Source organism: Polypterus senegalus, chromosome 11 (genome assembly GCF_016835505.1).
Source record: "Polypterus senegalus isolate Bchr_013 chromosome 11, ASM1683550v1, whole genome shotgun sequence".
Lineage (NCBI taxonomy): Eukaryota > Metazoa > Chordata > Cladistia > Polypteriformes > Polypteridae > Polypterus > Polypterus senegalus.
In genome coordinates, this window is record NC_053164.1 from 118,826,976 (window position 1) to 118,853,878 (window position 26,903).

Below are 26,903 nucleotides of genomic sequence, written 5' to 3' on the forward strand. Positions count from 1 at the left end.
ATGACAAAACAATTACATTAACAATCATGTTACGTTATTTTTAAAATTTTTCCTTTTCTTTTTCGTACCTTCTTTAACACACTACTTCTCCGCTGCGAAGCGCGGGTATTCTGCTAGTAAATAATAAAGCTGCTTTATTGTTTCACCTGCTGTCTGGTCTGAAAACTTCATCCACAATCAGCAAAGAGAATCATCTGATGATGACTATTTCTTCTCCAGATCACTCTCCAGAATGTTACAAAATTCTGCTGAGCTTGATAGTTACCTTGCATGTGCCTCGGACAGCATGGAGCTGCTTCACTCCTTCCCAGCCATCAAGAAGCTGTCTGTTAAGCTAAACACAGCTCTGCCTGCATCAACTGCATACAAACGGCTTTTTAGCTGTCCTGGTATACTATTCACATCCAAACGAAGCCGGATAGACTCTATGAACTTTGAAAATCAGCTTTTGCTGAAACTTAACAAAAGGTTGAGAAAGTGAACTCTCCAAGACATGTTTGTTATGCCCAAGGCTTTAAGGCCCTTGCCCAGCTGTTTGTTTGTAGTGCTCTGGTAAAAGTTCATATTACAGGCAAAACTTCTGTTAAAACGTTATTTGTTTAGAACACAAATTTCTTGAATTTGATCCAGTCATATACTTCATCAGTAATGTAGAAATATTTGAAGTAGCTGTTTTCTACATGGTTCTCTGATTTGATTCAGTGGTTTTTGAGAATTCATTAAATATCAACGGCTAAAAAGTAACTAGTAGTCTGAGTAGTTTTTGAGAAGAGTACTTTGTACTTTTACTTAAGTATTTTTTTAACACTAATACGTTTACTTGTAAATTAGTACTATTTCAGCAATGTAACAGTATCTGTACTTAAGTACAAATTTTCAGTACTCTTTCCACCACTGTGTACTACTATCTTAAATTAAGACTACAGAATGCCAACAAAAGATTACCAAACAGTTAACTTTGTAAGATGGAATGTTAAAGGTCTCAATCACGAATTAAAGAGAAAGAAAGTATTCTCCCACTTAACAGGTCTAAACGCTAAAATAGTATTTTTACAGGAGACCCACTTAGTAACCAAGGATCAGGTCCGGCTGCACAGAGACTGGACTGACCAAATAGTCCATTCCAGCTTTACAAGGAAAACTAGAGGTGTGGGAATTCTTATACATAGAACAATCTCATTTGTAGTATCAGATGTAGCAGCTGATACTAAAGGGGAATAGCTGATCATCATAGGTAATTTATTTACTGTAAAGTAATTTTGATAAATATCTACGCACCCAATGTGGGACTTCACCCAAAACGTATTTGCATCCATTCCCAATGTGAACACTCATAAAATTATAATGTCTGGTGACTTTAATTGTGTTTTAAATCCACACCTCGATAGGTCTCCTGCCACAAGAGTGATGACATCTAACACTGCAAAAACAATCACACAGTTTGTAACTGATCATAACTTATCAGACCCCTGGAGATTCCTAAACCCAAATTCAAGAGCATATTCTTTCTACTCACCTGTGCATCACTGTTACTCAAGAATTGATTATTTCTTCATTGATAATTTCTTGCCCACGATTAAATTTTGTAAGTATGACGCTATTGTTATTTCAGACCATGATCATGGAGGTTAAATCACTTTGCCTCATATATTCAATAAAAGTGTGCTCTTTCCAGTGAACTCTCCAACACACAATATTAGATTGGATACCTTCCCTTTTATCATCGCAGATCAGTTTAAATACATAGGGGTAAACATCACAAATAAACATAAAACTCTTTATCAACAGAATTTTGCTGTCTGCTTGGAAAAATGTAAGCAAGACTTGCATAGATGGTCCAAGAAATTAACATTGCCAAGATGAATATCCTTCCTAAGCTTCTTTTTCTATTTCAAAGCATTCTAATATACATCAACAAATCGTTTTTTGAGAAGTTAGATTCAATCATAACCTCATTTATTTGGAATTCAAAACATCAACACATTTCGAAAGACCTAAGGCGGAAGGTGGCATGGCTCTACTTAATTTTCAGTTTTATTACTGGGTGTCAAATATACAAGCTATAAAAACCTGGACATTGACACAAATGTATAAACATACACAGGAATTGTTCACAACAGAAATAAAATCCTGCAGCACTTCTTTATATTCCTTGCTTTGTACCCCAGTAAATACAACTTATCGGCAATATACTAATAACCCAACACCTCAATCACTCATAATATGGAACCAATTCAAACGTACGCAGCTTTTAATGTCTGGAAAACATTTGGGATTAAATCACTTAGAGATCTGTACATGGATAACATCTTTGCATCCTATGAACAATTACACTCAAAATTTAACCTTCCAGCCACACATTTCTTTCACTACCTCCAAATTAGAAAATTTGCTAAACAAAACCTGCCCGACTTTCCTCACCTACCACCTACTTCTAAAAATATATCAGTCTTGAGGATTCAGACAGCATTTCTCTAACATTGAAAAACATTTTAAAGTCCCTCCCTTTCAAAGATCCCAGAGTACATTTCAGAAAAGGAATGGAAGGCGGCAATGCACAGAATTCACTCTAGCTCCATATATGCATTTCATACAATATAAACTTGTCCAAAATGTTTCCAGGGCAAGATCCAACCTGTGAATGTTGCAATCAAGTTCCAGCCTCATTGGGTTATATGTTTTGTGCATGTATCAAATTAACATAATTTTGGACCAAATTCTTTAAATGCCTTTCAGACAGCCTGGGTGTCATAATCTCTCCTAATCTACTAACAGCTGTTTTTGGTGTACCTTCAGATGGGCCTAAAGTGGAGAAGGACAAACAAATTGTAATTGTCTTTACTATTGGCATGTAGACTTATCTTGCTCAACTGAAAGAATCTTAACTCACCTCTTTTCAGTCAGTGGGTAAACGATGCTATATACTACTTGAAACTGGAAAAAATTAAATACTCAGAGGATCTGTGCAAAACTTTTTTAAAACGTGGCAGGGTCTAATTAATCATATTTTAGAATAAGCATTTAAATCGAGGAAATTGGTTCTCTTCCACTTTTTATTCTATTTATTTACTTACTTATCTTTTCTACTATTAAAGTTTCACTATGTTGGCCTAGCTGTCTTTCTCATGGGTGGGGATTGACTTGATTTGAACTAGTTTTGTAAAATTTGACTTGCTTGTATGGAATGTTATTTGAAATGTTTAAAAAAAATAAAAAAAGAATTCTTAAAAAGAAAAAGGGGAACTTAGAAAAAATTCAAAACAAAGCCAAATCATGTCACAAAGACATAAACAACATCAAATTAGAAAGACTATTCAAATTTAAAGCTTCTAAATTAATTGTTAATATCTTATAACTGTGAAGATCATTGTTATTCAATTAAGTAACATTTGGCAGTCATAATGCCACTGGAGTAAGTAATTAGGAATGTAACATAACATTCACAAATCCACTTAATCCAATTCAGTATCATAAGGGGGCCTTTGGATTGGGTACTGTCCACCAATGCACACACACACAGTGGCCAATTTGGAATCACCAACTACCCTAGCCTACATAACTTTGGGGCATGTGGTAGGAAAACTGGAGAATATGAATGAACACAAAGATACTAGTTTCATGAAACAGCAGTGCTACCCACTGCACCTCTTTTGCACATGAGATTGTGAATATGAATAATTCAGTTTACCTGTCTGAAGAACAAAACATGATATTTAAAAAGACATTCAAAACAGAAATCTATTACTTGAGGAAAACTCAGTTGTGTGTGGGTAGTAACCTATATTTCTGCTGACTTTATGCTGTGGAATATCTTGTTGGCACTGAATTGCAAAAGACTCTGAGATTTTGGCCAGAAAACCAGCAACTCTGCATAAAACAGTATTTGTGCTGCATCATTGTAAATAGTGAAATGCATTAGTAAGTAAACCAATGTGTGTGTCAGCAAACCAATACAGCTTTAAATAATATTATGTACATACTTGATGATCAATAAAGGTATAAGGTATCTTTCCTCTACAGATGCTGAAAAAATTTATTCTTTTGGCAACAAATCAATATTATATGTTTGGAAATTACTTCCGTGCAGTAGTCCAATATAGCTGTCAGGAAAATGACTGTTTCCTTAACAGCAACTTTTACTATTCTTAGCATTAAAGCCCCAAAGGATTTATTTTGACTTCTGTCAGAATCAGTTTCTGGCTATAAAGTTCCAATAAATATTCTGCCAAGTAAGTAAAAATTCAAAGTAGTCTACAGTTTATGTTTGAATATTTATTAGCTTATACCTAATGCAAAACCAACAGTTTTTTCAAGGTCTTCATATACCACAAAGGTCTCTTGTAAGCATTTTTTTATTCCATTTGCAGACTGTCAACTACTTTTGGTGGCAAAAGAGGTAATTAATAAATCATACAATGGCATTGTGTTATCATGAAAGATAGTTTTGAATTTGTATGGCACCTGGTGTTTGTTTTTTATTGAAATTAACTATAGGAGCTAAGGTATTCTATTAGTCATAAAGAAAAATAATGAGATCAGCAAAAGGTGCATAAGTACAGTCATTGTAATGAAAAATGCTATCTTAATAATCTCCAAACAAATCTTGTCGTCTGGTCTAACTATGAAAAGGGACACAACAACGTGAAACAAACACAGAAACAGCACATACAATCTCAGGTCCAGTGGCCTCATGCATAACGCTGTGCGTAGAATTCACACTATAACAAGGCATACAGACTAAAGCGGAAATGTGCGTAAACACAAAAAATCTAGATGCATAAATCTATGCGTACACCAACTTCCACGTTCTTCCGCTACATAAATCCCAGTCAGTGTGAAAAGTAACACGCGTGCATGCGCCTGCTGCCAAAACCCAACTCCTCCCTGAATTACGCCTCTTTGAATAGAAGAATTTCAGCGAATACCAAGTGGAGGCAGGGAAAAACTTACTATTTGTTGGTTTAAACAGTGGTATAAGCAAAAAAAGGAAGTTGATCGAGTGACATAGAGTCAGAGAAACTCGAAAGTTCAAGTTCACACAGTGGCGAAATAAAAAAAGAAGCTGTCTGATATCAAAGTCGCCATGAAAAGACGAGTCGTAGCCCACCATCTGAGAGTCATGTAGCAGCTTATTAGGGTACAGAGAAAAGACAAAAAATAGGCACGCAGTGGCAACAAAAGCTCAAAATGTCAACTTTAATCTTGAAATGTCAACTTTAATCACATAGTTTATTTTGTCATTAAAGTAGAACATCATAAACTTCATCTTAAAATCATTTAATATAGTGGTTTCTCAAATACCATCGTAACTAAAGTAGCACGTTAAATGCTTTGTTATTATTATTACCATGCTTCTTTTAACTTCACCTGTTTGTTGTCTGGTACAAATCTTGTAATCGATATTTAACCCCTTCCTATTGTCCAAATGACTTGTGATTTTGCACACTTACTCACTCCCGATGACAATACATAAATCAATAATCAGTTTCACTAATTGATCAATTAATCCATGTTAATTAAGAAATTAAATTTTCATATGAAGAATAGTTAAAGATTTCACCAATAGATGGTGCTAGTAATGGGTAGAAACATTAAAGGAAGTGTTAAAATATTGATTACAAAATTATACTAAAACAATCCCAAGACTAAAAAGTTGAAAATAATATATACAGTATATAAAAAAATACTTTTTAAAAACCACACTTATATTAAGTTAAAAAGTGTACTGAAAAGTAAAAAATAAGTCTCTCATACATCACTCGTAAAATAAAAGCGTGGGCACTTTTCATCAATCAATGAAATCTTAGCAAAAGTGTGCTTCTTAATCAAGCTTTCTCTTCCTCCGACAGCACACAGAATCCATTACATTCATGATATTACAGCTCTCTGAATAAATTAAATACTGAGATGTATAATTGATATCATTTTCATGATGATAAGAATTAAAGCATGTTAATAAACATGGGAACACAGTGGCGCAGTGATAGTACAAGCTGGCGCCCTGTCCAGAGATTGTTCCTACTTCACACGCAAGATGCTTGCTGTGCTGTACGTGACCTTCGATTAAATAATTTATTGCAGCAATACTGTCTCTTTCAAATGTACTAACCCCCCAATTCCTGTCCTTCCTTTTCTTTCTCCAAGTACCCGATCACCACACTATTAACTCTGTAATAGATGTCAAGCCATCTCTAAGCTTAGAACGCAGATTATTCAAAACTTTTAAGGAACATTGAAATATCTTCGTAGTACATGTTTAATTATTATATGCAGCGTGAGGCAGAGAGAATACCTGAACAGAGCACGCCAGCTCATCGCTACCACTGTCCACCGTGTCCTCACATATTTAATTATTAACAATATAGATTATTTAAAATATGTTAACATTTTCTGTATAATGTAAAAAGTATATTTTGCTGCATTTCATCTTAAAAATGATATTGTCATCATATGTAAATAAGCGCTTTATAAAGTGGTTTGGGTTGTTCAAAATTATAACTATCTCAAGTTTACAGTGAGGTATTATACTTATAAGTACAAACAGTTCTATAAGGAGCAATTGATGGACTGATTGAGTGCGTTTAGAACTCTTGGGATGAAACTGTTTTTAAACCGCGAGGTCTGTACAGGAAAGGATCTGAAGCGTTTGTTGTATGAGAGAAGTTCAAATAGCGCATGGCTGAGGCAGCATGCGGTTGATGGAGTGAGAGTAACAACGCTGGTGAGGATGCAGGGAGTAGTACTTTACTTCAAGTACTCTTATCTTCATGAATATAGCTGCCAATTCTTTTAAGCTTACATCAACTCCTACACTATTGTCATAATGCTGAACAACAGAGAGCACAAACAGCATTATTGTTCACATTTACAATTTGTGAATTGATGCTGTTGAATTTCAATGTATAATCTGATGCTTCCAAAAGTTTTTTTTCCTTTCATCAGGTTATGCTTATGTTTAAAACAGGTTATGTTGATTTTTAAAATGTGTAATGTGCTCTCTCCACACACAATGCACATTTATATGTTGTCATACACGTGTGCTTGGGAGGCAATCAAAGGGTTCAAATCGGGGTATTGACAAGTCGAACTGAGGGCTGCCATTGTGTATTAATGCCTCTTCTTCTCTCCCCACAGACCCTCCAAGGAGAAAACCAGTTAAATATCTTACTTCCACCTGTTCATGACCTCACTTCCGGCATCAACAGATGACCTCACTCCACTTCCTGACCTACAAGCACGCCCTTCCTGCTTTCCCGCTATAAATTCAATCAGCAAAACTCAAGTCACTGAGTCCAGTCACATGGTACTTGTCTGAGTCCTTTAAAACTACCTATCGTCTTCTACAATATAAGGGGGATCCAGAGCTGATTGTGTGGTGATTGGTTACTAGGAGAAAGAAAAGGAAGGACAGGAATAGAAGGTTAGTACGTTTGAAAGAGACAGTACTGCAACAGTAAATTATTTCATCGAAAGTCACGCACGGTGCAGCAAGCATCTTGCGGGAGGCAGGAACAATCCCTAGACAGGATGCCAGCTCATCGCTAATACTGCGCCACCATGTTCCCATGTTTAATACATGCTTTAATTCCTATCATCATGAAAATGATATCAAGCATACATCTTAATATATAAATTGTTCAGACAGCTGTAATATCATGAATGTAATGTATTCTGTGTCCTGCCTATTTAAGAAGCACGTAGTGATTAACACACATAGAGCACATAGAAGATCAAATAAAAAACAAAGCATTTAAAGTGCTACTTTAGTTACGATGGGATTTGAAAAACTAGTAAATTAAAAGGTTTTAAGATGAAGTTTATGATGTTCTACTTTAATGACAAAATAAACTGTGATTAAAGTAAAAATTTTGAGATTAAAGTTGACATTTGGACATTTTTTTAAACTGTGTCCCTATTTTGCTTTTCTTTTCTATGTACCCTAATACGCTTCCATATGACACTCAAACGGTGGGCTACGACTCACCATTAAATGGAAACTTTGATATTGACCACTTCTTCTTTATTTTGGACACTTTGAGACTTTGTGAACTTGAACTTTCGAGTTTCTCCGCCACTCTGTCACTCGATCATCATTCTTTTGTTGATTATATCACTGCTTAAACCGACAAATAGTACTTTTTCCCTTGCCTCTACCTGGTATTTGTTGAAATTCTTCTTTTTCCCCTGTGCTTTTGCCATTGCGCCTTTTCACAGAACGCTGAGCTTAAGGGCTGTTTATATTGATTTGCATATTCAAAGGGGCGTAATTCTGCAAGGAGTTGGGGAGTGGCAGCAGGCGCGTGCACATACGTTACTTTTCACACTGACTGGGATTTATGGAGGAGAAGAACGTGGAAGTTGGCGTACGCACAGATTTATACATCAGGATTTTTTTGTACGTGTGCATCTTTCCGCTTTTGTCCGTATGCCATATGTTAGTCAGAATTCTACGCACATTGTTATGCATGAGGCCCCTGGACTTGTTTAAATGTGCTACATACAGTCTACCCTCAATATATGACCGGCCTGACATGCAAACAACTTGGTTTATGACAAAAATTTTTGTTTTGAATTATGACCAACATCTTGAGTTACAACCCAAATGCGGTCACGAGTGTCCACTTGTGCAACTGTAAACAAACATTATATTCATAAGCATCAGTCGGAGCCCAGATATGTGTGTTTGTGGATGTAATTTTGATCAGTGCAGTGATTTATATAATTTTTTTCGATAATTGCTATCAAAATAGCCCCAAAAAAGCTAGAAAAGAAGCTAAGGAAGGAAGAGAAGGTAACGAAGGAAACTGTGTGGAAATATGAGAGTGACGTTCGTGTGACCGATCTCGCTAATATGTACAGCATATCGAAATCCACCATCTCCTGATGTTCTTATGGAAAGGGGCTCTCCTTCCAAACAAAAACCACCTTCCATTTCATTCTCCTCCTCCTCCCATCCTGCAAGCCAAAGGTGTCAACTTAAATGGTGAATACAGTATGAAATTGTTGTTTAAGGTAGGCTAGGCACTTTTTATAACTTTTTGGTTAGTGCATTAGAAAAAGTATTGGTGTTTTGGGTAAATTATGCACATTATACAACCGTTTTTTTATTATGAAAAGGTTAAGTAAGTTTTGCTGTGGGAGGAACGCATTATGGGTATTTCCATTATTTCTTATGGGAAAAATAGTCTTGACTCACAACCAACTTGTTACAACCAGCCCTTGTGAACAAACTGAGTTTGTAAGTCAAGGGTCCACTGTATATTGACTTTCTATAGACTGTTTATAAAAAAAATAAAGATCAGCACTTCACCCAGCTTAATATATGTTACTCTTAATTTTCCTTAATCATGTGTCTTGCAAAGGATGCCTACATTTTGTTCTCTGCCCACTTTAAAAATAAAACATGGGAATTTGGCAAAATACATAGAAATCAAATAATTCCTATCAAATAGATTAGAAAAGAAACACAGGAACATATACCTATATTTGAGAAAATACAGATGGCATAAATCCATATTTTTTTTCAAGCTGCAATTAACTACTCAGTGTAGTTTTTGATATTTTGCATAATAGAGACATAAATTGCTAAACTTTGTTATACTTAGTGTGCTTGTAGACAACTCAAACAGGCATTATTAAAAAAAATTGTATTGGAAAGACTGAATGTGTATTATTGAAAATGAGAACGGGCAGAAATTCTTGTGCTGAAACGCTAAATTGCATTTTGGACAGCATGGCTATGTAATGGTTAACGCAACAATCCAGGATTAACAATCAATATAAGTAGTAAAACAATATGGCAATACAGTATTTGAAAAATGTTATACAGTATTATCTAAATTACATAGGAGGAGTGGTGGCTTTAAGGCTAGGGATCTGCACTGGTAATCAGAAGGTTGCCGGTTCAAATCTTGTAAATGCCAAAAGGAACTCTGCTCTGTTGGTCCCTTGAGCAACGCCCTTAATTTGCAATTGCTGAGCACTTTGAGTAGTGAGAAGAGTGCTACATAAATACAAATAATTATTATTAGTGTACTAGAATAATGTAAAGTTGAATTTTAATTTTAAATAGGGATGGCAAATAGTGTAGAATATCCTCTGCTTCAGAGCATGACATTTGGAACAAGGCAGTAACTTGACTTTTCATTTACACGCTATTTTAAAAGTATCAGATGGTTTCTAGTGCCATGTTTTCTAACAAAACTATAGATTCTACACCTAATAAACAGAATGTTTTTCCAGTATTTCGTTCAGTTTAATTTATTATTGTAAGAGCTGTATTATTGTAAGTGCATTTAAGGTGGAGGTCGGATTACATTAGAGATCGACTCTGAGCCCTTTCTTATTTGCAATGGTGGTGGACAGGTTGACAGAGGAGATTAGACAGGAGTCCCCATGGACTATGATGTCTGCGGATGACATTGTGATCTGTAACAAAAGTAGGGAGCAGGTTGAGGAGAGGAATGAAGGGCAGTAGAACCTAGACAGAACACATGTGCATAAATTAGAGGTAGGTCAGAGGAGTGGTGAGGATGCAGGGAGTACAGCTTAAATACCTGAGTATGTATGAATGAGTTTAAATACCTGGGATCAACAGTACATAATAATGTGGAGTGTGGAAGAGAGGTGAAAAAGAGAGTGCAGGCAGGGTGAAGTGGGTAGAGAAGAGTGAGAGGAGTGATTTGTGACAGAAGAGAACTAGCAAAAGTGAAAGTCAAGGTCTACAAGACGGTAGTGAGACCAGCTATGTTATGGATTGCTGGCAGTGGCATTGACCAAAAAATAGGAGACAGACCTGGAGGCGGCAGAGTTAAAAATGTTAAGATTTACACTGGGTGTGACAAGGATGAACGGGATTAAAAACCTTAGAGGATCAGATCGGGTTGGACGGTTTGGGGAAAAAACAAAGGATGGCAAGTTTGAATTGGTTTGGACATGTGCAGAGGAGAGATGTTGGGTATATTGGTAGAAAGACACTAGGGATGGAGCTGCCAGGCAAGAGAAAAAGAGGCAGACCTAAGAGTTGGTTTATGGACGTGGTGATAGAGGACATGCAGGTGGTGGGTGTGACAGAGCAAGATGTAGAGGATAGGAAAATATAGAAACAGATGATCCGCTGCAACCCCTTATTGGAGAAGCCGAAAGAAGGAGATTGTAAGAGCCAGTCCTAGTAAGTTAATGTTTAATTAACGCAAGTGTTTGCTTAATTATAATGGGATGTTAATTTTACATAGCTAATGGAAGGTTTTGTTTTATCCTCTGTAAGTTAGCATGTTAATGGAGTATTCAAATTCTTATGTAATATTTAGAAAAGATAGATGAGATAGTTTGCCTGCAAATGGAAAGGTATAGGTCAGAGTACTCAAATTCGGCCCCGGAGGTCTGCATTTTTGATTTAACCAAATTTTTAATTAGAATCCATTTATTTACCACTAAAGTATTTTTTTATTTTTGGTTTTAGTTTTGGATTTAGTTAACTCATTTATTGTGATTCTGAACCATTGTCTATTTTAATTTTGCACAGCTGCGTTAAGGTTTTAATTGTTGCCACGTTTTTAACCAGCCATCAGTTAATAATGAGGTGCAAATGACAAAGAAACCACCTGCTCTCCAACTAACATGTTTACATTTAAACCTCTGCATATGCATCATGAAGAATCCGTGCTAATACAGTGTTTTGGAATAAATGAAAGGGAAGGGTAGAACCAAGACGTGCAATTCAGTTCCTGTAATGATCTCAGAAAATGGAAAATCTACAATGTGATAAAGATCTGCCTTGGAAGAATGAAAGGACTAACAAGTCATGTAATTAAATACTAAGGTTCATTATCTGCCAGGCCTCACTTCTAATTAGGAAAATGGTTGGAATTAAAAGCTGTACCTACTGTGGACCTCCCTGACCAGAGTTGAGTACCCCGGTATGCAGACATACAACTTTAACACTATATGAAAATTGAAATTTAATAATGCCCAATATTATAACAAATGCATTGTCATCATTTTTATATGTTTCTAATGATTGCATGTTGATTTTCATCTAGTTTATAATACTTTACTCACATTTTTCTTAACATTACTTAAATCTCAAGATGAGTCTACTCTTGAAATTAAATTACTTTATTTTTCAAATGGCCCTTAGTACTCGTATTGAAATGCATGCTTAAGTGGCTAAAGCATCACATGATAGATAGTAAAAGTAAAAAAAAAAATAACAGGTTCCTTGAACCTTTTTAAATTTTGACAACAAAATGCATCATTCATATACTGTATACTAAAACAAATTGTGTTGCTGGCAAACCAGATTTGAAAGAAACAGCACTCTATTGGATATTATTCAGGCTTTACAGCTAAGAGTAAATGAGTTTGCTCAAGTATTTGTATTCCATAATATAGGACGGTTTCATTACAATGAAATTTCAAGCATTTGAAAGATCTTTAATTGTGCAGTCACATGGTGGTTAAAGTTGTTCAGCTGACCACTTACCTTTTGATTTGCAGCACTGAAGACACACATTAACTTATCTTTTCATCTCCACTTCTTCCCATATTTGAGGAAACAGCTGTTATCAGAAATGTGAAGAGACCTACACACTCAGAAACAGCTTTCACTTCAGAATGTACCATCTGCACAATTAGCTCACAGTAAATATTTTACATTCATAAATAACATATAATTAAAAGAAATAATTATTTTTTGTTTCAGACCACAGCTTTGAAGTAATTAAATCTCTGGTAATATTTCTGTTTTAAGAAGACTTTTTCCTACTTGTACATACATCTTGGCAAACATTTAATACTTTTCAAACAGTACTATTACAGTACCATTATAAGTGGACATTTGCTTAGTCTCCGTCCAATATTCCACACTTTATTTGAGATATATCTAGATTTACAGCAAGTGCCCAGACTCTAGAAACAGGCAAATGTTATTCCAAAAGCAAAAACTACACACCCAAAGGCATTAAATGAACGCTTTAACTTCTCATATCATTAAATTATTTGGGAGGTTAGTTAAGAAGCAACTACTTAACAAAACCCTGACCTATCTCCCCCACTAACAATTTGCATACAGAGCGAGAATTGGAGTGGAGGATGCCACAGCGATACTTACACATTTACTGCATGAGCATTTGGTAGGTCCAAAAAAACTGTACATAATGGCTTTTTATAGTTATTTCATCTATCTTTAATACAATCAAGCCCCACATATTAGTTGACAAAGTGATTGATACATTCTGCTGGACCCTAACTTGGTGGGTGAAGTCTGGACTTTTTAGCTAACAAAACACAAAGAATGAGTTATAATGGCTGGTTTTCCAACACTCTTAACTCATCCACTGGATTATGTCAAGGTTGCTCTCTGTCTCCTCTTCTGTTTATCTTATATACAAATGACTGCAAGGGTTCACATAAGGACAGACATGTCCTGAAATCTGTAGATGCCTCTGTAATTGTGGGGCTTTTACAAGATAAGAAGTTTGACCAATGACCTGTTGTTGATAGGTATGTTCAAAGGTGTGATTGTTCCTTTTTAGTAGCTAAATATCTGTAAGACAAAGGATATGGCTGTAGATTGTAGGTGCTACCCTGCTCCCACTATCTCAGCATTAAAAGGGGAGCAGGTGGACATAGTGGAGCACTACAGATATCTAGGGACAATCATGAGTAACAGATCTTAACTCAGAACAAATTTTTGACAAATGGTAGACACGACTATCCTTTCATAGGAAACTCAATTGTTTTAAAGTGGACAGAGCCATAATGACATTTTTATAAGTTTTTTTTTTATTGAATCTGTTATTTTATATGTTGGTTTGGAAACTGCAGCTTTAAGAATGTTAACATCATTGTAAAAATTAGCTGTAAAATTATTGGTTTGCATGCAGATCTCTGTAAGTGAGATGTATTACAACCAAGTTGTAAAACAGGCCAACCTGATTCTGTCAGACAGACTCCATCCTCTTTTTCCTAAATTTCTAATATTGCTATCAGGCTGCATATTTAATTCCTGAGAGAAAAAAAGATGATTTAAGAACTATTTTCTTTCCAATGCTATATGCATTTTGAAATTAATTTCTTTTGGGGATGCTGCTGAATTCTGAATTATTATTAAAGGTAATTATTCTTCTTTGTACAAATCTTGACTGTGTATTTTTGATAACACTACTTGTCAGTTGTTGCATCATGACCGATTTTCTTGTGTCTGTGTAAGAATAGCTTCTAATAGGAAAAGGTTACTGCTCAAAGGTTGATCTTTGATGGCTCCTGAAACTTAAAAGAGATTCACATTTATGTGTAATTTAAGAATCAACATTTCCACAGATATTAAAATTCCTTAGGAGAAACAGCTTTAAATGAAAAGGAGACATGAGTTACAACTGAGGTAAAAGCAGTCAAAATGGAGAATTTGGTTTGATAAGTATGGTAAGCACAGAAATATAAGTTAGAGCAACTAATACTATTATTCAAAACCAAGGATAGCACCTTGCAATCATGGTAAAGTGTTTTATTACTGTCATCTAAACATTTCACCAGATAATACTGAGCACACAATGCAGTTTCAAATTGCAAAAAAAAAAAGTTAACACATTACTTGGGAGATCTGAACCCATTGTGTGACTTTGCTGAGTAACATCTGGGAGGCAAGAGGCAAAAGAACATATCTCCATTTTATTTCTTTCTAATCTCATTATTGTCGAGGGGAAACCAAAAATATATTAAGGAAGGTCTCTTTTTTTATTTTTCATTCCTATGGGTTATCTTTTTTACTTTCCTGCTGTAAACCGATTTCCTTCTGGGATAGTAAAGTCTACCTAACCTAATCTAACCTAACCTAAAGGTCAGGCTGTCTCAGCATATAGTACATACAACATTAGAAACATATTGGAAGTACAAAGACCACTAATGGGACACTTTTTACAACATGGTTTAACAAACGTAAAAATATGTCCTATCGCACACGATCAAACTGGACAGAGTGACAAAGAAAACTAAAGGAAAGGGAATGGGTAAGAAAACTAAACACTGTATACTCTGTGGGACTAAACATTCGAAATAGAGGCAACAGGGACACAATGGGATGAGAAGGAATGGCTAATACATTTGTATGGCTCACTTATTGGATAATGCATTTGTATTGCTCACTTGTTAGGAAATGCATGTGTTTGGCTCATTTGTTAGATTATGTACTAATTGTCACTTTACTGTATAGTCATTTTAATGTATAATCCTTGAATACCTTATATTGTATGACACCTTTTAGAATACCTGGCATATATAATCCCCTGTAAAATGCCTTCCTTACATGTATACTAACACTGTATAGAATATTATGTCTTACATATCTTGTAGAATAGCACTATATAGAAAACTGTGTTTTAGATACCTGGCAGGGCTATTCTTGGATAAAGGATCACCTGTAAGACAAGAACTTCAAAGAGCTACCTTTACCCACCCCAAACCTTAACCTTAAATATTTAGCCAATAATGCACAATGATGAACTAGGAAACCCAGAAAACTTCCACAAAATATTAACACAAATTTGGTTAAATTATAATTTAATATATAATAATAATATTATAATTAATAATAATATAACAAAACAGTAATTTGTCTAATGTCCCTAAAAGCATTTTCACACATCTCAGTTCTGGAAAGAAAGCTTAATCTAGACCAGGGTTGTGGGGGGATCTGGAGTCTATTCCAGATAGCATAGGGTGCAAAGCAGGAACAAATCCTGGACAGTGTGTCAGTCCATCGCAGAGAAAGTAGTTGTATGGAGAACATTATTAATAGGCAAGTCACTTTTCCTAAGTAGCTTTAAAATCAAACAAAAGACTCTACATCAAATGACTATAAATGACATTATGAAAACTTTCTATCTCTGTCTGATCAAGAACAGTGTAAAAACCACCATCACAATGTGGTATTGCATGAAATTTTATTGCATATATCGTATTTCTTGGTAAACATTTGATGAATGCATTGTAATAATACTTCAGACTAAATTGATCCAACTCTTACTGTAGTAATTTTAAAACTTACTACAGAAAATGGTATAAAAACATACCAAAACTCTGAATTAAAAGGTCTTGTTCAAAAATAATTATTTTAACATGTGCAACACAAAAACAAACAGTATATAATGGTCAAATAAAAATATTATAGTTTCCCTATCTAAAGAATGGGTTACTGTAATAAAACAGCAATAGTTAACGTTAAGAAAATTCTGTAATAAATGGTCTTTGTCTGATGCTGCTCTCTCTCCTAAAAAACAAAGATATAGTCAAAGTGCTAAAACAGGGATGTCTTCATATAAAAGGACACACATACAGAGTTCAAAATTTATTTCTGGTTTCTGCTCTCATTCCACTGCTTTTCATCCTGCTTACATTCAGCAGTTATTAACATCACCCGAGATGTGCACTATGACCAAAATTGTTTATCTGCTAAAGTAGAAATCTCTCTAAATCGGTCTATAATTCTACTGAAAGAAACGTCTACATAACTCCTGGTGTTAAGGATGAAATTTTACATATAAGCAGAAAGGTGGCAGACACTCTATAAGAGAATTCAAATCTTGTCAGCTGTATAAAATATTTAATGCTTCCTTTTTTGGCAAAAATCAGAGCAGGCTGTTAGATTTTGTTAACGATATTGTTTCTTTACTAAAAGAGTTGGTGATAGCTGTGTGCCTAATTTGGGATGCATTCATACTGAGGACTGAAATTATTAAAATAATGATCAACACATACATCCAGCTATTTTATGTAGCAATCAGTAAGAATCATTTTGCCATGGCCACTGTTAAACTGAATATGAACAAACACAAAAAATACATTTTTAAGTTGTTAAAAATATTGCTGAAATGATATAATTTCTATGGAAATGACAAATTCAATACGAATAGGGGAGCAAGAAAAGTGGAAAGAACAGAATGGTAATAAGGAAAAAATGTGAGCCAGCTTCAGGGCCTTGTGGTATTTGTATTATGAAAAAGAAATACCATTATCGTACAGAATTAAAACAAGGCACATTTTTAAATGAAAATGTCTTTTTACAAAAAATGTCTGGAGAGTGTGTCAGGTGAGAGCTGAATCTGCTCACTATGTGAAGTAGCTTCTTGAGTTTCTAATCTGTCTTGATTTGAATAATACACTTTCGCAACAAAAATGTAAAACTGTCAAACATCAGAGAAATAATACCACAGCAGGAAGCTGTCAAGAGTTAGGGGCACTTCAGCCTGTCTGTGCATTGTTTTTTTTATTTTTTTTGTTCTAATGTTATCTATTGCATGATTGCTGTAATTTTTCCAGTTTCCTTTGGAACTAGTAAAGTTTCTGAGTACGTTGTCTGTCTATTGTGTCTGGTTTTGTTCTTGTGATCACTCTCATATTACACCTTAGATAATGCAAGTCATGGATGTCTTTGCAATGCTTGTTCAGTGGTTCATGATGCTACAGGCACCCTTTTGTATAAAAGAAGTTGATGTAGTCATGTATAAACCTCGGGAGAGACTTCATATTTTTGAAAAGAAAAAAATAATTAAACAAAGACTTTTTTGGTTCACTTAGATTATGACTTCTTTTTCATTCAGCTGAAAAATTATAGTCATTTAATTTAACTGTTAAAGATAGGACCTTGTTGTGTTTCCGGATCCAAGGCTGTTTGGTGGTTTGGTTTGGATTTGTATTCATGGTATAGATTTGTTATTTGAGTTCAGAGTATATGTAATGATCATTTTGCTAAACATTTCCTCCTATATCAAGAACAATCTTGAAATTAAACTGAACAATTTGTTCTTATTTTTCTGTTGTTCTAGATTGTGAGGCAATGTCACCTTTGTTACTTAGCCTTATTTTTCACAGTTTAAGTGGTTAAAAAAATGATTAAAAAAACATGCAAAATATTGTGGAGTTGTCTCTACAGACCTTAGTTCAAGACAGAACTGTTCCAAGATGGCAGAGCTTCCGGTTTGGGCCGTTCTGACAGGAAGAGGCGGGTCCAGGTGGATGGACACCAGGAGTGACATCAGAGGTATCCTAGCCATTAATCAAGCAGTCTGCAAAGGAAAAAAGAGAGGGGGATTAGGACATGGCACCAACTACTAGAGAGGCTGTAGAAATTAAGTAACTAGGACCCTTTAGCTGTTCCCTATGCATACACACATGACAGGAAGCCCAGACCCGTTGGGTTGGGCGGTCTGAAACTTGAGGTCATGAGCTTCACATTTCCTGTCATCCTACATTTACCCAGATCATTGTAGACACGGAAAACACATGAAATGCATGTATTCCTAATAACGATATATTATTTACCCAATACAACTCCAGGCACCTCACATCCAGATAAACAGACTTGAGCTGGGAGAACTTCAGCTGCATCAGTGGGGGGGATGGGATAGCAGACTGCATGCTGCCTGTGCTGATTGGCACATTAGCAAAAAAAACAAAAACGCTGATGAAGAGGTGTGAAGGAATTTAAGGTGCCCCAGGATTACAACTTTTTTCGTATGCTTTAGCTGTTCTAGTGTTAAATGGCTCTACTAAACTGTCAGTTTGAGGATGTTATACTATGGTTTTTAAGTGCTTAATTTTGAGTAATTTTTCAGCCTCCGTAAATGTCTCTGAGGTGAAAGGAGTCCATGAATCCATTAGAACTTCTTTAGGGATGTTGACATGTGCAAAAACACTTACCAATTCCTGTGCAATGTTTTTAAAATTGGCTACTCTCAGGGGGATAGCCTCTGGGTATTGTGTAGCATAATCTGCAAACACTAATATACATTTACGGCCGTGAGCTGAAGGTTCAATGGGTCCTACAATATCTACTTATATGGGCTCAAAAGGGACATGAAGAGAGGAGGAAAATCTCTGTTGCAACTGACATTTCGGACAGGAAACACAAAGGCAGCGGACCTCAAAATCAGAGCTTAATCCAATCTACTCGGCTCCCAAGTGGCACCTAGGAGGTGGGCATGTGCTAATTCGCAAACCTGCTGCAGGTAAATTAACAAGATTAACAGCAATGACCTCATCTCATCCTTGAGCTTGGCTACACAATACAATACATTATTATTAGGGAAAAAGTGTGGACCTGGTAGCATTGGATACAACGTCTGTCTATCTGAACAACAACATTCTTAGGAAACTTTAAGGAACAATTGTTCCACTGTCCTCTTTTGAAAAAGGCCAGCATTTGCCAAAATTGAAAATATAAATCTGAGAGTGGGTCATGAATGACCTCAGTGGATGGAGCGACAACCAATGACTCGGCGTCTGTATCCATAGAGACGTCCATGTGAGCCAGCATTACATTGCCCTTGTCATATTGGGTAGCCAGGTGACCTGACAGAGCGACATGGAGACAGCTTGAGATTGGTTCTTACCATCTATTATAAGGACCTGTATTTTAGATGGCGGTGTTTGTACTTCTCCGCATTTATTTTGTAACCAGTCCCGCCCCAGGACCACAGGATAAGGTGGGTTGTGTAAGGCAGTCACTCTGATCTTTTGAGTTGCCCCTTGGTAGGTGATTACAAAGAGGAGTTAGTTAGGCTGGTTGATCCAGGTTCCCACTGTTGTGGTAGCATGCAACGGCGTGCAACGATTGACAAGTTGCTGCCGGAGTCTAAGAGGTGTAACTCTATGCACATTGATAAGTACCACCTCAGTGGAAGAAAGGGATAGGAGATTGGCAGTGAAACAATACTCATTCTGAGCCCATCTGCAGTCAATTGACTTACTGAAGTGGGGACAGGTCACAGTGGGAAGGCTCACCACCACACCATTTGGACAGTGGGGAGGGGTGGTGCATGCTACTCTTTCAGTTGTTTGAATAGTTCTTTTGATGAATCTTGCAACAGGTAGGCTTAGGGATGGCTAAAGCTTTCATCAGGGACTTTCGACAAACAACAGGCCATACCGAGTGCTCAACTTGTGAGGCCGCTTGTTGCCGCACAAGGCCTGCAATGAGGTCATAGATATTATTATATTCCAGCTGCCTGACTGGTTGGGTAAGGTAATTGGGGAGGGCGTTCACCAGGAGGTCGCAGGCTATGACTTCGACCATCTTTTTAGGGTAATTTATTTCTGGCCGCAGAGAATAACGAACTCGGCCTCAGAGTTGAAATATTTGGGAGTGGGTCGAACTGCCACTTTTGACAAACCCTTGCCTGCTGGTCCAGATTAACTCCATACCTCAGCAACACCTCAACTTTGAGTTGATTATAATCCATGGCGACCTGCTCATCGATGTTGTAATAAACCAGTTGAGCCGGTCCCTTCAAGAACAGCACCAGTATGTGCATCCACCTTGCTCCCAGTAATGACAGATAGCTGTAGTCTCAAATACTAGAAGGTGTGTCTGTGGTGGACTCATCAGTGGTTTCTGCTGAAGGGCTGCATGCATTTGACTACGTACCTCCGCCTCAGCAAGCCCAACCTGAACCTTTATTGCTTGGAGTTACATTACCATTTCCTGAAGAATGGCTGCTATATCCTGTTGCTGCATCATCCTAGAAACAAATCCTGCTGATTACTCCACTCTAACAAAAAGAGAGGACAATGATAAAGAGTTGGGATGCAAAGTACCCAAAGTATATTTGGAGATTTAAAAAAAAAAAAAACACACACACAAAACATTGCAGAGTCATTTCTGCAGATGTGGCTTCAAGCTTCCAGTTCTGAGGCCTTCTGACAGGAGGGGGCGGGTCCAGGTGGATGGACATTAGAAGTGGCATCAGAGGTATCCTACCCATCAATCAACCAGTCTCCAGAGGGAGAAAGAGTGACTGGCATTAGGACACAGCGCCAATCTCTGGAGTAACAGTAGAACTGCAGTCACTAGGGCCCTCTAGCCATGCTCAATGCATACACGTGTGACATTGTCTAATGCAAACAAATGAGAAAACCCTGACAGGAAAAATGTATTTTTTAAAAGCTCCTGAACAGAATGGGCAAATCTTCCAAAACATTTGGTTCTATATAATTGTTCAAAAAATTTTTTTCGAAGAATTTTGACAAAAAGATTAAAATAATCCAAATTAAAGATTTATTCTCTTTAATATGTAACAATGTTAAGAACCGTAATGCACACATTACAACTGCTGGGATCTTTATTAAGACAATCAGCATCTCATCTGCTGTAAAACTATGGCATGCTGATACTCTAATAGCTATTAGAAAGTCTGTGGGAGCCAGAATATGTAACAAATCAGTTTCATAAAAAAAATAATGTGTTTCATAGCATTGGATTTGGAATGGTGAACAGATCACTGCAAAGCCTTTTTAGGAAAACTTTCTGTCATCACAAGACTTGTGTATTGGAAAAACTTGTGACTGTAAATTAACTTTTTTTAGTCGGAGTGTAGGAGTTTGCATGAGTGTGAGTATGAGGAGTGTGAGTCTGGTACCCTTGTCATTTTTGGTGTCCAATGTTTCTGGATTATCTACAGTTACTTGGATTGAGAATGTTACGTGTATCATAACCTAAAAATTCCTTAAGTAATCTGTTTCAAAAAAACAAAAGTATTTGACATTTAGCTACAGTTTTCTTTTTTTTTTGTTTTTCGTGGCACCAAAAAGCCAATTAAAGTGTTCAGTTGTTCGATTTTACCCTTTAGAAGTTGTTTAATAAAAATTTTAAATCTTTTAAAAGCTCTCAACAATGAGTTTAATACACTTATTAATCAGAATATTTCTTTTGTGACTGATAATGTGCTGTAGTCAGCTATGCACTATTTTTCTGCCTAAAATACTTAGAGCCACGGTGGCCCTATGGTACCTTACTGTAAAAAGACCAGGGTTCAAGTCGGCATGGAGTTTGCATGTTCTTCCCATTTCTGCAGGAGGATTCTTCAGGTTCTCTTGTTTCCTCCCACAGTTCAAAGACTTATAGGTTAGGTGGATTATCATTGCCAAATTGGCCGTGGTGATTGCACATGTGCATGCGAGTGTGTGCTCACTCTCTAATGGATTGCCGCCCTATTCAGGAACTGTTCCTGCCTTGCGTCGTATGCTTGCTGGGATAGGCTGCAGCTCGTGTGACTGTGCTCAAGTTTAAACAGGTTTGGAAAATGGTACTATATCCTTAGAAAGAGGAGAAAATAATGTTAATAATGTTTTAATTCAAGGAGTGTTGTGTGAATTAATATGAATATTAGTGTGTGTGGATATGCACGCCTTCTGATGGAACAGCAACCTGCTTTCTAGACAATGCTACTGGGATAGGTGTAACTTTGTGCTAGATTTAATTTGGTTCAGAAAACACCTGCGTAGATAAATAAAACAAGTTGTTGAAGTATTACTGTATTTGAAATTAGTCACAATTGTTACAAAATCCTCAATTAAGTACACAAATCAAACGGGCTGCTACTGTTCATGATATTAGTAGCACTGGACGCTGGTAAGAAAAATGTCTGGACAGTTCGGGAGTGAAGAACACAGTGCAAATGCACTCTTACATGCAGAGTCAAAGGGTCAGATTCTTCTTAGTGTCATGGTTTTGATGCCATTCCATCCCTGACCTTAGCTTTATTTTTGTTTTTAGATCTTTTCCCTCCTTATGTTGAGCTGAAAGGAATAAGACTTTCCAATTCTGCAATTGTGCAGCCAATAGGGCTGAAAACTGAGCCCCAAGCTAACTGCTGGGCAACTGAGTAAGTCTTCGCCTGTGGTACCCATTTGCTGTCTTTTTAATTGTTCAAATTATTTGGTGATGGCTAGTTTGGTTTTTATTATTTCTGAATTTTGGCTTTTTGTATTTCTTGGCCTTTTCATATTGCTTGGCCTTTAAGGATTACCTGTCCTTCTGTGCAGTTACGTTTTTTTTATTATTGTGTTTTTGGTATTTTGGTGTTTATATTGCTTGACCTTTTCATTATTGCTTGATTTTTGTTGTTTACATTTCTTGCCCTTGTCTGATTATATATTTGCTTTTTGGCCTATGAAATGCCCTTTAATTGATTGTGTTTAACACTAGAATTACCAAAGCCTATGTAAAAACATGTAATCCCAGCCCACCTTAAATCCCTGCACACCTCTCCATCAACATCTTTTGTTTTGTAAATGTTTTGATCAGCACAAGCAGCAAGCAGCCTGATGTCTCATCCCCCCTCCTTGACGGAGCTCAACCCTCTCAGTTTAACCCAAGGCTCCTTATCTGCATGTGAGATCTGGAGTTGTATAGGGTAAGTAGTACAGTATATACAGGAGACAGCAGTGCTGAGCACATATTTCACTGAACAGGTTTATTGATTGTGCATAAGCAATGGACAACTGTGGCTAACTGCAAACACCTTTGTGAAAGCCTAGGTTTAGATTAAATTAGAGCAGATTACAATTACAATTCATAATTTGTTTCCTTAAAACCATTCTTTTTTCAAGGTTTTCTATGTTGGTATTGGCTATTATTCTATAGTTGCTAAATGAAACCATTCAGCTTTATATGTATATTGCACTTATCATTCATATATGACAATTACTGTACTATTATGTTATTGAAATTTTCAGTAAGTAGAAGTGGCAATTAAAATTGACTTCAGTGAAGTGAATGTGCTGTTCCTAGAACCGCCTCCATTCAGTCCGTGAGAGCACACACTCTTACTCTCCTCTCCAATAATTGTTGAGTTCCTTAACACATACAGAATACACAAAAACAAATATGTTTTTTAGCAATTTAAAATTCTTAAAACGCTTAATCCAGTTAAGGTGGTTGAGCCTATACTTGGAAGAAAAAAGCAGTCTAATTCTGACAGGATAGTAGTTCATTCCAGAGCCCCCACTTATGTACACGCTGACACAGGGCAAATTTACAGTTGTCAGTTACCAACTGTGTATATCTTTGGGATTAACCACAGTATCAAAAATTATATTCTATAAAAAGACAGAAAGAGACTACTTCACACAGACACTGATATGTCACAGCACTAAAACTAGGGACACTGAAACCAGGAGGAAACACACTTCAAATTTTATGAAATTATGACAGCAGCAAGTGTAACAAGTGATAGATACACTTACTTCTCTCAACTCCCAGCACAGCACTAAGTAACAGCCAAATGCAGAGAATGGAGAGTATGTAAACTGCACACAAATAGTGATCAAAGTAAGATTTGAGCCCAAGCTTCTGGTGAGGTGATGCAGCACCACCAACCACTACACAAACCATTTTTCTTTGGCCAATATGCTGTAGCATATTTACAAACTAATGAGTTACATACATTTCCAGTCAAAAGTCAGTCAGTCATTGTCCAACCTGCTATATCCTAACACTGGGTCACGGGGGTCTGCTGGAGCCAATCCCAGCCAGCACTGGGCGCAAGGCAGGAACAAACCCCAGGCAGGGTGCCAGCCCACCCCAGGGCACACACACACGTAAACCACACACTAGGGACAATTTAGGATCACCAATGCACCTAACCTTCATGTCTTTGGACTGTGGGAGGAAACCGGAGCACCCAGAGGAAACCCACGCAGACACGGGGAGAACATGCAAACTCCATGCAGGGAGGACCTCGGAAGCGAACCCAGGTCTCCTTACTGTGAGGCAGCAGCGCTACCACTGCGCCACCGTGCTGCCCCAGTAAAAAGTTTTAAAACGTATTTTTTAATTTATACAAGTCAAGTCCGATGAATAACCTCAAATGGGACAAAGGTAAATAATAAACTGCCAGTGGTTAAGAAAACAGTTACCAAAAACTGGAAAGCAATGTAATTTTCAGAGATAGGCCTTCTTGTATGAAAATAGCATAGTAACTGCAAAGGATAGAAGCTGATGCAATACAGCACATTTACAATGGCTTATGGGTAGTTCAAACACATACTTGTACAGATCAGTAAGCTGTTTGGATAGCCATCTTAAGCAAACTTTACAGTACCTGAAGTCATCATGCACAATGGTATGTGCAAATCCATAACTAATATCCAAATGTACAGCAACAGTGAACAACAAAATCCGTTGGTCTTCTCTGATAAAAGAATTCGCCATGTCGATGTAGGCTTGTGTGTGCAATGTTAATAGTCAATCAGATTGAGCTTCATCAGTTTCACTCGTTCTTCCCGCTTTAAACCTTTCTACCCATTCGTAAACTTTTCATTGAGTCATGCTTTCATCTCCGTACTGAGCCAATATCCTTTATTCTCTCTACCCAATGAAAACTCAATATGGCGTATTATTCAACATTGGTGCAATCCCGCAGCAAAGTGTCCATATTCATTTGACCTTGGCTTCAACTAGACTAATGGCAGAGTGCTGAACTATGCGTGTTCAAGTAACCCATAAACCATCATAAAAGTGTTGTATTGTGTTCGTTTCGTTTGTGGTTACCTAATAATTTTCAAATTTCCTTTACTTTTTGATTTTCAGGGAACAAGTAGTGATTTAACAACTTTTGTGCAGCAATTGATGTTAGCTAAGCCTGAAAGGTGATGTAAGCAATTCTTACAGGTTCCCCAACTATTTTTGATTAGTTTCAAACAAACTCTCTGCCTGTATAAAAGCAGTGTTGGCACAAACTGTGCTACTACACTCTCTGAAACATTATTTGGACAACGCTTTTCTAATGTAGCACATATTGTTATATGTTGTAATGGCATTTCTTATTTTCTGATGCTAACACATTGCCATAACAGTAAATCTTTCATCCATGCACCCATCCACCTATCTATTTTTTCCAACCTCAAAATTGTATATTTTTGTTGGAAATTCTTCCTGTTTTTTTGAAGGCTGTTAAAAAGTCAAAATTGAGAAGAGTATAGGTTGTTGCTATATAGTGTACTATATTTGCACAACAATTTTGAACCATACACACGATAGTAACTCTTTTCAGCATGAATGGTGCTTATGGTGCTTAACACTCAAAGCCTTATGATTTTGAATCTTATTTAAATTATTCAAAATCATTTTAAAATGGTTTAAAAATATAGCTCAATGAATTTATTAATAATGTAGTGATGGGAAGAGAGTTATCTTAAAGTATCTTATGTACGTTTGAGCAACAGACAAACCTTATACTCTGATTTGGCATCAAAGTGCAAAAGTAGACTTGTCTCTTTGCATAGAAGATCTACAAAAAAAATCTGCTGAAATTGTATTTCAGATGTTTCTTCATATTAATGCTAGAGACTGCATACTCAATTTGCATGTGTAGAATTTGAGAATACAATTTGTTCATTTCAAACAATTACATTTTATGCATGTAAAAGTAACTTATGACATGTTTGATTTTTATGCCAATAAAACAAATATTTAATACAGTACATGACTTATTAATAAAATGTGAAGTATCAGTGAACTATAGGAGGTACAAAGGGTAAAAAAAAAACACCCACATTAACGTAAGAACATGCACAATCTATTCAGAACACGGATTTGCCCAGGCTGGAGCCTGACTATCAAGTGCTGACGCAATCTACCATTCTGACAAATAAAATAAAAATGCAATATTTTCATTAAAATCTCTATTAGAAAGAAACAGTGGTGCAATGTACTACCTTTAACCCAATTAATTCCTTGTAAAATTAAATTATAAAGACACATACAAGAAAACCAAATTGAATTTGTACATTTATACTGTCATTACATTGTCTAAAATTAACTTGAGCATATCAGAATACACTTTGGTGCAGACCCAGCAGTCTTCCTGTCTGAGGAATTTGTTATTGGATTTAAACAAGTATTAACACAGAGGTCATAAAGTGAAATTAGAGAAAATAAAACATTATAAATATAAATATTAGGCTGCTTTATTTTACCTATTAACTGAATAAAATAGTATTCTCAACAAAACATATTTTTTCCTATGCTTATCACTTACAGTTTTCAGTATCATCCAAACACTCAGTAGTGTTTCTTTGATTTTTTATTAATTAATTTATAGTCTGTTGAATAAACATGGGAAAAA